The following is a 10,180-nucleotide window of genomic DNA, read 5'->3' as shown; positions in this document are numbered from 1 at the left end:
ATCGCCTGAGCACCATGGTTTTCCTGTTTTCTCTACTGTTTACAAATCGATTAGTGTAGCCTCGGCCGGGAGGCGAACCCGGGACCGTCCACATGCGCCATCAAGGAGCTTGGACTGACTGACTGGGGGGACCTCCACCCCAGGCAGGTAACATGCTGTCGACTACGCTCAATGGTGCTATAGGATACAGAACCCATAGTACACACCGTTGCCACCAATGTAGCCTTGGCCGGGAGGCGAGTAGGCAAGTAGTAATGCAGCCGCATATAGCCTACAGTAGCACTCAAGATCTGTGTGAGAGAGACTGTATGCCGATTGCCCTGTGAGGGACCAAGCAGTCAAAGCTTAAATGAAAATAGTGTGGAACAAAACAGGAAATGAACTCAACCACCAGACCTGTTCAAATGACACATGAGGGAGACTTATATAGTGGTGGACCAAACCAATAAATTCACAAAGGGGTGGACAGCAATTAGAGCCAACTGGAATCCCTAAACAATTCCCAATTCCCCCCCTTCTCAATCAAGTGCGTTGGTATGGTCCTCTGCATCAGAGCTGACTCCACCCCCTGCCCCATATGTTGCCATTTCAGGAACTAAATAAAGAACAGAACAATTTCATTAGTACAACAGAACATACTTCAAATACTGATTGTGTTTTATGCATTATAATATAATATAATCATTGCAAATGTCAATACTAGAGGTTAAGAATGCAAGTGAGTGTGGGTTAGAGGTGTGGGGCTGGGATCACAGCCCTCACATGCCCACTGACTCCAATCTACCAGTCCTGTATGGATCTTTTTTTTCCTCTTTCATATTGTTCTCTCTCTGTGTTTGTTGATGTTTAAGCACAGCCATCTCCACTGTACCCCACTGCATCCACTTTCCAAGTCTCATTATGATATAAGCACCACTCAAAGTGCAAGACCATGCACTTTGGTAAAGGTTTGGGTTGTAGTTACCTTAAATGTTTGTTTATGTACTAAAAGAGTGACTTTGAGAGCTGTCAAAGGAGCATATTTTGAATTATCAATTTCAAATTACTGGAGCAATTATTTTTGATTTCTTGTCCACATTTGTGACTATGTGCAATATTATATGAATATATGAGATGAATGCTTGTGCTCATTCTGTTCTTATCTATGTTTCCATAATCTACTAGGTGCGTCATAGTAGGTACATCCACTGTTCTTTTTTATTTATTTTATCCCACGATTTTGTAACCCTTTTTTTTTACCCAGTGTTAATTATCTAATGTAATCCTGGGCGCTACACAGCGGACTGACTTCATGCTTCCTTCTATGGACGGCGGTGGCTCAGTGGTAGAGTGGCCGGATGGTAACTGCAAGTTTGCCAGTTTGAACCCGGGCTCCCCCAGAGTGAGTGTCGAAGTGTCCTTGAGCAAGACACTGAACCCTGAATTGCTCCTGATGTGCTGGTTGGTGCCTTGCATGGTTTCTGCCACCGTTGTCTGAATGGGTGAATGTAATGCACAATCTATGTAAAGTGCCTTGGATAAAGGTGCTACGTATATAAATGTACCATTTCTAAGCATGCTTCTTTTCACCTGACAGGGGAGAGTTTCCACGACCAGACGTAGCGTGTGGAAGGAATACGTTATTCCGACCTGTTCCTTTCCCCTCCATCAAGCGCCCCGGCTGGCCAGGGGGAGGTAGTTTAGAGACCAGGATTACTGCATGTTTTTGTGAGGGTACCTACGGGGTACACAGGGAGAACATGCAAACTCCACACAGATCCACTGTTCTTACTGTGTATATTTCTCTCTGTGTGTAATAATAAACTTGTGTAAAAATGTGTAATACTTCGTTGTGTTATATGTTCTCCGCGCCTGCGACTCGACGGATCCTCACCCACCACCCCAAGGTTTAGATGGACACTTCTATAGGGACCTTATATAGATGGTCAACGCAAAATAAGCCACGATGCTGTACAGTATATTTATTGACAAGAATCCAACATTTCGACCTACAGGAGGTCTTCTTCAGGGAATTCCCTGTTTTGTCTACTACCTTAGAGATGGTCACCCAGATCACAACACTGATAGGGGGGGGGGGGGGGGGGGGGGGAGGAACACAACACGTTATTCCACCCGGTTCCAACTTCCAAGAAGACTGCCTGCATCTGTGTAATGCTTCACATCCAAACCTGCTGTGACCTGAATACAAGCTGATCGCTGCTCCCTGCCTGGGCAGCCTGCCACACCAAGGAAGGGCCTGTCATGGGAGGGGTGGGGGGGTGAAGGAGAGAGAGAGAAGGAGGTGGCTCTCTTGAAAAAGGTAACAATGTGCAACTTAATTTGGTGAAAGAGGAGTCTACTCTATTTAAGTAATCGATTTAATCGATCGTCAGCCTCACAGACGGGGTCTTTCTGCCAACGTTTCAAATGATCTTTATTTCTTACTCCACTTAATCAATAAAATCACACAAAGTTGCAGGACAAGCATTCCAATGTCAAAAACAGAACAGAAGCGTTTGCAGAACTTCAGAACAGAATATTTCTGTTAAGAAACATGTGTTGGAATGCATTACAGAGTGGAATATTTAGCTTTTGTCCTGAATGACTGAGTCAATCAATCAATCAATCAATCAATCAATCAATCAATCGTTAATATCAATTAAGCCAATACAATTGAAATAAGTGGGGAGAAGACACGTAATGTTAACCGCATATTCATTCCCTCAGAAGAAAGTGATGATGAGGTGAAATTGTCGTTATTATTTTGTTTATTTCATGAGATTGTTATCCACCTGTGTTCACACTGTCAGCTGCAAAAGGTACAAACGAAGCAACACAGCACATCTATCGCCAAGTCGCTGTTGAAGTCTTGATCAACATGCTTGTTGACGTCAAGAGGAAGAAAAAGGAAAATATAAAGCCTGGGTTTTAAAAGATCAAGGATGGAAATAATTTGTTTCCCCCTCCATGACAAGCAGGAGTTGTGTGAATAGAGATAAGGTGAGTGGAAATGATTAAACACCACTAGCTTTGTAGCTGCAGTTGAAGCCAGCTCAACTTGAATTGTTTTTGTAGCTTTGTAGATTTTGTAGCATTTACAAATGTCGGGTGTCGCTTCGCTTTGTATCTTTGTGTCACTGGATTCCATTATAAATTAATTGTATCCTGTAGCTTTGTAGTTGCCATGTGAAGACAGTATTTCCTTAGCCCTGACAAAATACTGATTGTGTAATAAGGCCTCAACTTTACAATTGATTGCAATAAATAGTTACTTAACATCCCAGGATGTCCCAACAGCTAAAATAACTAAAATATAACGTGGAATTATGTATAAATCCCTTTATTTGTGGAATAGCTTTGGTGCTGGTCTGTCATATGATATTATAGCTAAATAGCTCTTTCTTTAGCACGCTTCTTTTTGAAAGATGGATACATAATCAACCTCAGACAAAATATTGTATGAGCAAGGTTATACAATCAATAACATATGCACATCAAAAAATATATAAATTAATGCTGATCCCTCCCGCATATACAGTACGTTCCATTTATAATTAATTAAACATATTACCTTCAAACTTCCATTCACATTGGTCCACATATTTGTTTTATTTTAACCAAACCTAAGTTAAGTTAATTCAGCAAAAGGTATAGTCATCACAGAAGTCACCTTTAAGCCAAAGTCATGCCATGTCCTATGACAGTCTTGCGCATAGAAAATAGCAGATCTATAAGCTGACACACGTGACCCAGATGTGAATATCAAAAGCAGATTTACACACAGCTCCCCAGCAAATCCAACCTTATTATTGCTTGCAGACTAGATGCAAGCTAGGAGACTTCTGTGATGGTTTATAAAACTATTCTGAATGAATTTGTGACGATCATACAAGCTCTCAGAGGGCACGACATCAAGAAATCAACAAGAAATCAAATGATTCTTCAATTTCCTTGTTACTTGTGATGAACAATTGCACATGACAAATTTTTAAGTTTGAACTTGACATCTGGCCTAGCATAAAGTAACACATTTATTGGAAATACCTGTACACACTTAAAGGGACACTTCACCCTTTTTGCAAAAGAATATATGTTAATGACGTTTAGGAGCTTTAGAACACTTTCCTGGGGGTATTTATGTGTGTAATATGTGGTTTTAGATATTTTAGATTGTAGCAGTGAGCCTGTTGTCTCTGATGTCATGGACACTGGGCTCACTTCCTTCCTGGACTACATGTTGTCTCAGTAAGACAGCTCTCCCCCTATCCACAAGGAGGAGCAGTGCACCAAAGAATTATGGGAATTGTAGTCCAGGAAGGTAGTGAGACCAGTGTCCATGACATCAGACAACAGGCTCACTGCTACAATCTAAAATATCTAAAGCCACATATTACACACATAAATACCCCCAGGAAAGTGATCTAAAGCTTCTAAACATCATTAACATAAATGTTTTTGCAAAAAGGGTGATGTGGCTCTTTAACACATTTTGTCACAAATTAATATAGACAAAAAACATTATTTGGGTCACTTTTAAAATAGATATTTGTGTTATTTGACTTCATTCACAACAATTAAACCGACTTAATACATTCCCTTTTGAAACAAAGATTAATTAGAATTTAAATTCAAGAGAACGGCGTCTTTCTAAAAAACTGTAATGCAGAATTGGTAATGCAAGGCCCAATATAACAGGGTCAAAGTGGGGTACGGACCACTCGGACCAGGGACCCCTAAGGTGTCCTTGAAGAGACTCCAGGGAATCCCCAGCAAACATAGTTAAACTAGAATCAAAACCACTTTAACCTTATTTCCAGGTGGGTCTTTGCGGCCAAATACCTATCTATTTCGGGGTCCTTCCTTGACATGGAAATGTTTGATGACCCCCTGCAATAATGAGAGTGGTGGCAGAAAGGCTCAAATCAAATACAAAGATTTTATGATATCAACAATTTTACAGGGAACATTTTCACCACACAGACTATGGCCTTCTGCTTGTCTAGTTGACATCCAAAAATATTTATCATGACACAGCTTAAATGAAGAACACAACTAACTATTTAAAAAAAGGCATTGCTAATTTTAACATATACTGTAGTAGGCCTACCTAGTTTTGGATAGCAATTCTCAATGAATATATACATTTTTTATATAAAAAAAATGAGTAACGAGGAATCCATGCAGCGCTACGTCGAACTATGGCTGTAGAATCAATTGGTAAAATATGGGTATGAAAATATGCTGTTTTTAGATAGCCTGCTCCTATTTTGGTATTGCAAAGGATCCATTGAAATGGATTCAGTATTAAGAAGAAATGCCTGACTAACATAGATCATATTTTTTTATATATATTTTTAAGCAATGGAAGAAATTACATTGAAAATACTTAGTTAGGTGATTCATTGCACAATATTCTGCAAAGTAAAAAGTGCATCAGGATTTTTTCATTAAAGGACCACTTTCCAACCCGTCTTCATATAATTATTCCTTGCTAATGTTCATTATAGCATTTTCGGTCTACTCACTTTGCCAACCAGTGACATCATCGGTATAGGCAGCTTTTGGTCATGTATAACAATTTCAAAGATGTTGTTGTTGTTTTTTTATTAATTATTAATGCAAGAATGAATTAATGCAAGATGGCTTCTATTTCAGCATGCTAACTTTCCAGGAAGAGATCGGCTGTCATTTCCATTAGTTTAGAATTTGATGATGTCATTGGTAGGCATGTTTCTGAACTGTCCGTACGTCCATCAATGACACCCTAGAGTGTGTGGACAGATAAGTTTGAAATAGATAATAAATAAATAAAATATAGTATTGTACTTCATCACACCTGCTTTGCATAATAATAATAATAAAAAAGGCTACAGTAGAGTTTACGTTTGCTTGGTACTTAAGATGTTGGTTGGATAAAGTTATTTCAGTCACAACTTGATATGGCCAAAGCGGGGAAAATATTTAAATATTTACGTACCGAATTATATTATGACATAAATGGTAAGGTTCTATAATGTAACAATGAAATTCAAGGGTGCCTTGTATGGATTGTTTTACAGGGGTGACCTGAGAGAAAACTAGATAAAGTGCCCCTCGGGGCACAGGTCTCCACCAGGGCAGGTCAGGTTATGTCCTCCTGGTGGCGCTATAATAGGCCAATGTGAAAAGGGTGCCATTTCTTCTTATGCCTTGGATGGCAATTGTATGATTTGAGGCATTTTGTTCCAAAAATGTGTTTTGCAAAACCACCTGTTGGTGGCGCTATATCAGGCCAATGTGAAAAGGGCTGGGATATATTCCTCAGCCTAGTAGGAAAGTCTGTGAAATATTTCACGTAAATTGCATGCTGCGTTCATGATTTGAGGCTTTTTGTTCAAAACGGGCCAATCCTGCAAACTTTAAAAGCCAAATTAGCCAATTAGGATGGAATATAAAATATTGGACAGATCCGGCTTCAACATGAGATAGTGTGTAACGATTTACGGGAGAATCTGGAAGAGTAATATAAAAATAATTTGTTTTTCAAAAGTCGGCCTCCTGGTGGCGCTATAACTTCTGGAAATTTCGGGGCAGAGGTTCATCATTGGCATCCAGGGAGTGTGTGCACCGGGTTAACGGTGCCGGAGATTAGCTGGTAACAGACGGACGGATACACACACACACACGGACAAGGACACACAAACACACACACACACACACACACACACACACACACACACGGACACGGACACACACACGGACGGAGTGCAAAACATACTCTCTCCCCATGCCTGCGGCCTGGTGGAGACAAAAAGTTTGAGAACCACTTTAGTAGAGGTCCATGACTTGACTTGTACTTAACCTGTACTGGTATTTGAATGGGTATGGAGTACTTTCTCATCTCACGTGAGTCTCTCGGCTCAACAGCATTGACAAAAATGTAGTCAATGCTGTTGAGCCGAGATTTAGTCACTAAATTACTATTGATGTTAAATGTATAAATGCAGGGTCTTATTTATTGCTGTTTTACAGTTAGGATATCCCTACAACACACTGCTACTGTAATGTACTGGCAACACAGACCATGTTTTCAAACAGGTCACTCAAATTCTCTCTTGCAATGGTTTATTTTGGACTGTTTATTTTGGATGTTTTTAATTTATTTTAATTATCTTAGGCTATGTCTGAAATGTTGTCCCTTGACAAGTCTGGAGTAATCCTGTCCATTAACGTAATACAAATAAAACATTTTTTTCCTCATATCTGTCCTCGTCTTCTCCAGTAGCCTAATGTAAATGGCCCCAAAAAGGCAATACAATTAACTTGTTTAAAATGGCTAGATATTTATTTCTTGTTTGACGTTTCCGTTTCAAGTCAACTATCTCAGTTCACGTCTCTTTGTGTAGCTTAAAAGCTCATGCTAAGACTTATCATTATAGGCTAATTCATTATTAATTGTATTCAGTCATGCAGATGCTATACCTGCTAATGCTACAATGTTAACAGCAACTATCAAGGATGTACCTTCTCTCGTTCTGCATTTTAACCAGCTAAGATAGCCACATAACAGATCAACTTTGGCTCACTCAAAACAAAAAAACACTAACAGCCATTAAATATATATTTATATAGATAGATATACTGTAATTGTACAAAAAAAGACATTTTAGAATTGTAAAGTGCCAAATGAAAGACATATGTTATGCTTTGCGGTTTAAATAAACTACATGTATGTATGTCGCTACAGTGTGCATGTTGTGTTCCCTTTTCAGTTCATCCTATTTGTGTGTCCCTTTAAGAAAAAGAAAAAGTAACTAAAACAAACAAATTCTGATGTCAGAACGCTCAGACCATTTGTTCAGATCAGATGCTGCAAAATAAATGTAATCCTTCCTTGATTCCTTCCTCTGTCCCTCCCATCCCACAGTCATAGTGTGACTAATCACCACATCTTAGCAGCCTGAGTTTGAGGGCTGTAATTTAAAAGGGGGGGGGGGGTTCTGTGCAGTCAAAATACCACTGTCACATGCTACCAGCACATGGCTTCCTGCTGCCTGAAACAAAACCTCCCTAATTTCACCCAGCAATGGAGAAAGCTCCAAATAAAACCCCAAGAGGAAGGAGAAGACACTTGCTGGTGGAAATTGGCACAGTAGAAACTGTTATTAGAGAGACCTGTGAGACAAAGATTGGAAAAGAAAGTAAGAAATAAACAAACAAAAAAACTACTAATACTACTACTACTCCTTCTAGAACATCTGCTGGGGAACATTCCGTTTAGACTGGACATTTTTGATGTTTGTCCTTTTCTTGTGAATCACTAAGCCAAAGTGCCAAACGTATTGGTTTTTGGTGTGTCCCACCAGCTAAAGATAACTATCACTGCCTTTACCATGTCTGCATCTGCCTAATTTCACAGACAGAGACTCCCAGAATGTTCAGACTAAAACGCAGGATGGCATAGAACTGATATCCATTCTGGAACTCAGAACATCTTGGTGCTTCTAGAAGGAGGGCGAGGCTTTCATTTCACCTTTTACTCTGCTCAAAGACACCTCTGTACCAAACAGCTCACACGCAGAGGGTCCATACTTTACATGTAAGAATGACAACCAAAAACAGTGTTCAACCCCAGGCAGCCCGGGGACATTGGCCTTAAGCTTTAGCTACTATAATAAGCAGACTGAAGTTTCAGAGTCAGCACCACCAAGTCTGAGACCACCTTTCTCTGCTGGAAAACGGTGGATTGCTGCCTCTCTGAGTGAGTTGCTACCACAAGCAAATAGTTCAAGTATCTCAAATTCTTGTCCACGACTGTGGAGCAAATGGAGCATGAGACAAATAGACAGATTGGTACGGTAGCATGGCCTATGTAACAAGACCATTGTCATTAATTAGCAAAGCTTTTGAATTACCAGTAGATACGTTACGTTGGGACGGTTGGGTAGTGCCCGAAATAATATGATTGTGGATTGTAGAAGCGGCAAAAATGTGTTTCCTCCATAGGGTGGCTGAGCTCAGCCATAGAGATAAATAAAAAGCTTTGACTTCCAATGGAGCTTAGAGTAGCGCTCTGCATAGAGCCTCTGTGCCTCTGCATTGAAAGGAGGTTTGGGCATCTGATCAGGATGCCTTTTGAGCATCTTCAAGGGCTGGAATGTCGAACTGATAGGTGACCCCAGTCTAGACCCAGAAGTTGCTGGTGGGACTATTATGTCTCATCTGGCCTGGTAAGGCCCCAGGGTCCCACAGAGAGGTGCTGGACTACCTTGGTTATTATAGGCTGCTGGCACCACTGTGACCCAGCCCAGGGAGAAATGGAACACAGGTGATGGATTGATGGATTATTCATTCTCTCTTTTCCTGGCAGCTAAGTCCATTTTTTGTTGAGATTCATTTGGACTGCAGCCATATACTGTAGATCTCATAAAAGATGGAGGTGGATAAAAAGGGAAGTTGAAGGGGCAGTGTCCTTAATCACAGAAAGACAGTATATGTGTGCCCTCCAGAAGATCAAGGGACCATATTGGTCTCTTTTTTACTACGAAGGTTAACCCAGACCCTTACAGGACTTGTAACATTCCAGATAAGTTCTGTGATACTAGGATCACCTCTGAAGGGGGAGGCGTTATAAAAAAAACATATAAAAGTGAAAATAGCAGATTGACGTTTTGTGAACGTGTTGTCGATCTGTTATTTTCGCTATTTTGGAAAAATGTATGTTGATTCTGAATTCTGGGTTCCCAGAACTCAGGGGTTAGTACCGCCTCCTGAGCAGGGCTCAAATTAGGCTTTGAGAACCTTATCTGACACTGAGTCGTAGCGTATACGGAAACACATCCAGGACCTTGTGAAGTACGTTTTAACGGCACAGTTCACGTAGTTCGGAAAGAGCCTTAAAAGTGCTGCATGGCTGAAGCCTGCTGCCTGCCCATCAGTGTACACGTCTGACAAGTTGCTGTATACATCTCCTTTCTGATAAGCCTGCTGCCTGCCCATCAGTGTACACATCTGATACGTTGCTGTATACATCTCCTTTCCGAGCGGAACTGCTTGGTGTAAAGAACGTTGTGAACTATACTTGTTTCCATGGTGGTGTAATTGGCTACACCGTCAAAAAGAACCATTTAACTCCCAAGTCTTCAATGACACTAATTGACGTCAACTGGTAGAAACTGCAAAAGAACAAAACGTTTCCACGTGCCGCAGCCACAACGAGAGG

This window comes from Protomyctophum bolini, assembly GCF_963924005.1.
Source record: "Protomyctophum bolini genome assembly, chromosome: 2".
In the NCBI taxonomy this organism is placed as follows: domain Eukaryota; kingdom Metazoa; phylum Chordata; class Actinopteri; order Myctophiformes; family Myctophidae; genus Protomyctophum; species Protomyctophum bolini.
Note: the sequence above shows the minus strand (reverse complement) of the source record.